Genomic DNA, 7,373 nt, shown 5'->3' on the forward strand with positions numbered 1-7,373 from the left:
ATGTGAATTCGATTAATCTTTTCAGTTCCTCTAAAAATACAAAAAATAAAAGCTTTCAACTCGAATTTAGCTAGCCTAGCTTGCGGAAATTATAAAGGAACATAAACTAAGTAAATACATGAAACAGTGCAAATTTGTTTTCACTTTACCTGTAATTGGTCGATGCGGAAAGTGGTAAGGAAAGTGTACAGGAAGAGAGATAATAATTGTTTGGAAGGGGAGTTCCTTTCCAGGAAAAAGCAATCAACTGTGCTTCTGGGGTTGTTTCTCGGTTCTGTCTCTTTCTGCTGCTTTCCTCTGAGACTCCCTGTGTTTCTTTCTCACTAAAATCCCCGTCTAATGATGTTTGTTTTTGTTGCATTTCAAAATGTCATACAGTAGGATTATAATGCGGTTTGCTACAGCTTTGCCAGGGTGATATTTCTCAAGAAAACTTTCCACTTTCCCCAGTTGTTATTGACCTTCCTCCTCTGAAGAAGAAAATCCCTCAGATGTTGTCCGTTGCTTCTGCCCCTAAGATTCTGCAGTACTTCGGCAGTTTTTCTGAGTTCATCTTTGTCCTCCACTAACTCCTCCACAAAATTACTCATCTCCTATGCCCATGGACATGCCCAGTGGCACAATATCCTCCACAACAGTTCAGCCTCAAAGCCTCCAAAGTTCCTTTCTGCTACAGCATCTGACCACAATTTTTTCCAGGCAAAGCTCATGGTCCTGTAAGTGGCATCCTACAGGCTTTGTATATGAGGCTCGTGCGATAGAGGATGTTGAAGTGATTTTTCTGTAATTCACTTGGTCAGCTCTGTATCAGGAGTCACTTCAAATCACCTCTAAAATAGTGCTATGGTGCAGGTACCTGGAGGACCGTGGGTTGGATGAGAGAAACAGTGTTAGGGGTCAGGAACCTCGCCTTTGTAAAGATAAACTCCTGCACCAACTCGGCCTCCAAGCCTGTAGGATGAGCAGTAACATTCTCCATCGCAGGAAGAGCCTTTCGAGGCAATTTGTTTGTCCTAAAGGTTTTCTTGATGGTGGGGCCAGCCGCTTCATCTATCCATTCAGTTAAAAAGTTACTAAGTTACCCAAGCCTTTCTATTAGCTCTTCACATCTCATATGATTTAATTTTATTAACAACTACCTGATTTTCTGAATTATAAACAAGCAAAGGCTTCAGTTTTAGTTCCCCACTTCAATGGCTTCTGCCCTTGCAGTGACTTCTTCCCATGGGTGATACTGGTGTTTAATATCTTATTCCAAAACATTCCTGTCCCATCTTACAGAACACCTATTAGGAACTGCACCTCAGTCTTTGCATAGTGCTTGCACTCTTAAACATTACTTCCCAGCAGCTTCTTTTCTCGAACTGTCATCCTCCCCATCTTCACCACATTGTGTATGCAACTTCTCTTCTTGAATTTCTCAAACTGGTTTTGAACTCTTCAGCATTAACCTGCATCAACTCTTTTTCAAGGGGTGGATTTAAGGCCCCGTCCACACGGTCGAGCTTTGCTCTGCGAACTTTGCTCGGTGTGACGTCAGAAACGGAGAGCAAAGCTTCGTATAGGGCTTTCCTAATGTTTATCGAAGTATCGAGGCTTTGCCTGCAGCAGGGCTGTAACTGATGGAAATGTTTCTGGTGAACGGATGAAGACGTCACCTACTGAAAAGTTTCCGTAAAGCGCAATTTCATGTTAAACCTTCACAAATAAATAAATAACGGAAAATTAGAGTTTCGTTATTTTAACCTTTATAATGAATACGTCAAGTAAATATGACTTATGGGAACTTTGAAAACCAAATATAATAACATCCTTTATTGTAATGGTACAGAAATCTGTCAGTCTAGTCCATTATGCTTGGAAACCTAGCCTGTACTGTAATGATCAGTAGCTGCATCCTGTTGACAATGTTGCACAGTTAAGGTCCATTCTCATATAGTTGATGAAATCTGATTCATAGCCATGTTTCAGTTCCCGCAATATCGTCTTATGACTTCCTATGTCTGCTCTTCTTTGTAGACTTTATACAAAGTCCTTCTTTGCCTTGTCGCTTTTATCTTTGCACACATAGCTACAACAGTACACAGCGCGATTTTGTTCTTGCGTCTCTTAAGATCCATACCGTACACAACTCGGTCCTGTGTCAGTCACTGCCAGGCTCTCACTATCCAACCAGCGTCGTTAGGACAGCAGCATAAATGCGTACGACAGGCTTGGCCCGCAAAGCAAAGTTTGCCAAGCAGAGCTCGACCATGTGGACAGGGCCTAAGAGACCAACCTTTTCACCTAAGATGGCCTCAGAAACCATTACTGGCTATTTTTTTTTTTTTTTTTTTTACTGAAATACCAATTTCTTGCGCTTAATTGTACAAGACCTTTGTTTTGTAACAGATTTCACTGCCATAGCAACATCAGCTCCTTCGGCGGCCTTTTAACATTTTAAAAGAAATTGTTGGTTTGGCCACCCTATACTCTTTCCCCAGATCAGCCACCATTTTTGTGCTTTTCTATTTCCTTCAGAATCTGTATGGACCCTCTCCCCCACCTTTGCCTTGTTGACATCTCTAGACTAAAGTGCCACGATACTCATGCCCAGTACAGTTACGTAGCACTCAGAAAAAAAAAAAAAAAAAACCGACACAGTTTAGCAAACATGTGGACTGACCAAAACCCACAAGCAAGACCATAGTCTTCCCTCTGTTTCAGCTGGGAACTGCACTAACGCGGCGTCCTTTTCTGTATTTTCTAGGCAATCGTCGTTGTTCCATTCTTAAGCAATAAATATCCAATACTGGTGCAGAATTTTCTGAGAAAACATCCTTTACTGAATTATTTCAGGAAGGCGAAATATGCCTGTAATTAATATTAGGTTTATATTGCGCAACTTGAGAGATTTTAATGTGACAAGTTAAATATTTTCACTGCATTCAATGCTTCTGTCATTCAAATGACTAATGACTATTATAGTGGTAAGTCCCTTATTCTTAACTTGAAGCACTATCTGTACCGTGTTTTTAGGCTGCTTTTTAACCCTAATTGATAATTTTCTTCACTTAAATCCATTACTTAAGCTCTTCCAACTTATGCAATTAATCATCTCCATTTTGATTTTAATATCTTGGTGCCCACAACCAAGTAAAATTATGCATCATTTACAAGAATCTCCACTTCACTTTGCAGATCCTCAATCCATAATGTGGAAGAAACTCCGTGCACAAGCTTTGCCTATCATTTGTCCCTAAAACACCATTTCAGTACACTGTCTTCAACGCCTAACCAATACTCAATCTCGTGTATTACTGTATCAAACCATAACCTTCGTCTACAGAGAATCTTCAGTATGGAGTTAATTTCCAGAAGTCCTGAGTAGCAGACTTCCATGTAAGATAAGCCAATTAGGTTGTCATCTCGACATGAAGGCTTCATACACAGCCAGTAAACTAGTTCATTTATTGAAATTGTTACCATTTATGAAATAATCTGAAGGATTCATCTTTCACCACCTGTATCTTCATACATTAAACATGTGATTCTGCCAGATATAAACATTTACATTTGTTATTGGCTCTGCATTCGTTACGGTCTCAGTTGAGAAAAATAAGGCTAAGAATATATCTAATTTATTAAGTGTCCTACAGTTTTAATCTCCAAAGGAACAGTTTATGAACAAGGGAGTTCTGAGATTTTGACTTTATTCAGAACACACCGTCTCCCATCCACTCACCAGATTTCCAACAAGAGTAGCGAGAGTAGCTTGTGGGTTTAACAAAATAGCTGACTAATTCAGTAAATTTACTTACAATTACAAAAACCAATATTTTCAATCACCTATAATATTAATATACCCTATATTAACTTTAGGCTTAAAATATCTAAACCATACTATCTAAACCATACCAGAAGCTGGCAGGGTTTTCTTATGTACAAAAACTAAACCATAAATAATGTGATAGTACACATGGCTTTACAATGGTTTTACAAGTCACTCACTTTAAAACCCTGGAGACTATTCTAACTGGTTTAGTTAAACTGCTTAAAAATTTCTAGATATTTACTCCATTATTTAAAGCGAAAAAACTTTCCAGATTGCAACTGATAATTGTGAAAGTAATATTCACATGTACACGATTTAAAACTATTTCATGGCTTGTCAAACTATTTACACCTCTGAACCATTACACCTCTGAACCACCAGTACGGGACAAATGGTATACAGCGAAGCATAAGAGTAACGCCATGCTCGATTCTCACCTTATTCATAAACGAGCACGAGTTCTTGGATTGGGGAAGCATCATTAGCTTTTTCTTAATTTGTTCCAGTCAACATCCTGTAAAGCAAAATACCAACAGCAGAAAGGTTTGCTATAATTATAGTACAAAAAACTTAATTCTAAAAAGCAAAATGAAGTTTTATTAGCAAAATGAAGTTTTATTAACTGAAAGTGAAGCCATCGCAATTAACCCTTTTTTTCCGATAAAAACCAACCACTTAAAAAGCCTCTTGCCCAAAATGATGGGGGGCGTCAAGTGCTGTTAAACCAGGGGACCAGAGGTAGCCAAAAAATCTAATTAGTGAAGTACCCAAAGGAAAGTATGCAAAAAGGTCTTAGACGTCAAAAATACCAAGCACATCAAAATGTCAAAATGCCAAGGAATTGTCTACTTTACCATTATTGGATCTTTTGATTGTACAAAAACCAACGGTCTATTATATGAAAGTGAAAATATTTGCTTGCTAGTTTCATTACTGACAACCGAGTAAAGTTAATTTGAACGTAACAACTGGGAGTTATGATTTATGTTAAATAATCAAAATATCAAAGGTAAATGGTATAAACAACAAATTTAAGTTAAGTTTTAATCAATGCATAAACAAAAATTATCTTAACTTAATCGTAAATGTTTAAAAATTTAAAAATAGATAACATTAAAACCTAAATTCCATCTGGAATACCTTAACCACACTTTCAACTAATTTTTACTTTAGTCTCACGATAATCTTACGTTAACGTTAAATCTATGCAAAACTTTTTAAATACAAATCAGTTACGTTAAATATCCTTTACTAAAAACGGCAAAACTCTAGAAAAACTTTAATAAACGCATTCACGTTACTCTCTCTACAGTAATCTTAACCAATTTACATTAACTTACAAAAAAGGCTAGACTGATGCACTTACCAACAGAGTCGATTAGTTTAACCCCACCCCGACCCACCCCACCCCCCCAACCCTCCCACGCACCTGCCCATAGGTCATAAGACCTATTGAGCAGGGCATGGGAGGGGCCTCCACCCCTACAGGGGCACCGCCCCTGTAGGGGTGGAGGTAAAAAAAAACTGGATTGGTTGAAGTGCTGCGAAGAGAAGTTAGTTTTCTGTACATCTTGATCCAAGTCATCCTGGCTTGAGAATTTAGGTCTTCAGTTGCTGCTCAAAGGTCGCTTGCTTCACAAAAAAATTTGTTTGGATTCCACTAAAATCTGGAAGGAATTTAAAGTTTTCATTATACTAGTATAAGGATTTGCTTCAGTAACTAACCAATTACAGCTTAAGATTAAGTTAATACGAGTTCTTAAAAAAAGGAAGGCTTTACTCGAAATTCAAGATTTTAATTTCTAAATTTAAAGTAAATTGCTGATTAAGTACTAACCTTCATGGACCATCAGCGATCTCCTGATCCTGAAAAATTACATTTTTAGTTCGGGTATCTATAAACCATGGCTTACTAAAAAGTTTTATAACCCTGGAATGAAATATGGACGAACTAGAGTAATACTACATGACAGTGAAGCTTTGCAGAACATTCATTAAGAACTAAAATAACGCAAATGCAAGTATTCATTTTTGCCCAAAAACATGAAAGTTAAGCTGCAGAATATTAAAAACCATAATAAAAATACCGCGAATACAAGTATTTACTGTTGTCCATGAACAGCAGTTAATATGTTCACATTTGTTTGTCGTCTGCACAGCAAAATTCTGGAGAATATAAAACAGGAAATTAACCCAAGCATCTAAGAAAAGGCTAAGAAATTAATAAAATAAGCCTATTACAATAAGCCAATATATAAAGTAACCAGATCCATTAGCTATTAATGAAAACGCACTTTATTAACAAATCACGACATTGATGGTTGATAAAAGCGTAAGACAAAAACCGTAATGAAACTTAAACCTTTGCAGAGCCTGGAATTGTCGATACCTCACGTAGACCATTCTTCACATCACCAAATAGTAATCGTTAAGTCCAACCGGACCATAATTATCTCCTTTTCATCGATTAACAGAGTATCGTCCGCAGGGCACACAGACCCATCACCGAAGAACGCAATAACACCACTATAAGGGAAGTTCCTGAAGCGAAATCAGTAACTAAACTGGCTAGTGCCTACCTGCCGACTCCAAGGAACCGGTCGCTGTTGCTGTTACCGTCTCTCCATCAAGGACCATGAAGTGACCGAGCTGAAACATGGACGATTTACTCGGAAGACAAAGACGTCCTTGATTTTCGTTTCAGGGGGAAACTTGAAAAGATAGTTTGATTTGGCGTATTATTACGTTCGGGTTTTTTTTTTTTTTTTTGTTAAAATTGGCTTTTGTGTATCATAACGAAAAACTTTTGTCAATGATTTGCCGAAAGACAAAATAAAAATTCTTCCGTGTATCAAGTAATGACGCTATGAAAAAACGTCTTAGTCTTACATTTTGAGAAATAATTTTATCAAAGGAAGTTATTTCAGGTCTTTCTAGCAAATTTAATTATATTTTATATATTTAATATATATATATATATATATATATATATATATATATATATATATATATATATATATATATATATATATATATATATATATATATATATATATATATATAATGCAAACCCATGTTCAGGCTTATCTGTTGACATTCCAAACACTCAGAGCACCGGAAATGGTTTGTGGAAGGCAAGTCAGCCGCGGGGAGGGGGCGGCGGGCAGGGTTAGAGGCAAAAGGCATTAGTTAACAACATTATACAAAAGCGTTATCATCATTCTGCATTATTACCATTCAATAAAAGTCTTGAGTAATGAATAAGTAGTCTATAGTGAAGCTAATAGTGTTTGAAAATATCCCATGAAGGGAAAATAAAGCCACTTAAACTACCCCAAGTATATTTCTGCGTTGTAGGCTATCCTCTTTGCTCAAAAGATGTCTTGAAAGTCTGCAGTATAGCCCTTATTCAATGCATAATAATTATTGTACTGGAATTATGATTTCTTAATGTGGATGCAGAGATCTGTTCATTTTTTAAAGGAGTTCCCATTTTCCCCTTCTTAGCACTCATCAAAGGTTTTGCCTTATACCTAAGTATCATAATTTTCTATTGCAT

General features: G+C 37.0%; 1 long non-coding RNA gene across 1 annotated transcript; it reads right to left on the bottom strand.

Annotated features, from left to right (window-relative positions):
• Window positions 1–5,230: 5,230 nt before the first annotated feature.
• Window positions 5,231–6,618, bottom strand: LOC136848924 (uncharacterized). The gene is made up of 3 exons (XR_010856182.1): window positions 6,177–6,618; window positions 5,652–5,680; window positions 5,231–5,481 (listed from the first exon to the last, which is right to left on the bottom strand). It is a non-coding gene; the product is annotated as an uncharacterized lncRNA (long non-coding RNA).
• Between the last annotated feature and the right edge of the window lie 755 nt (window positions 6,619–7,373).

The sequence above is a fragment of the Macrobrachium rosenbergii genome, chromosome 20 (genome assembly GCF_040412425.1).
Source record: "Macrobrachium rosenbergii isolate ZJJX-2024 chromosome 20, ASM4041242v1, whole genome shotgun sequence".
Taxonomy (NCBI): Eukaryota; Metazoa; Arthropoda; class Malacostraca; order Decapoda; family Palaemonidae; genus Macrobrachium; species Macrobrachium rosenbergii.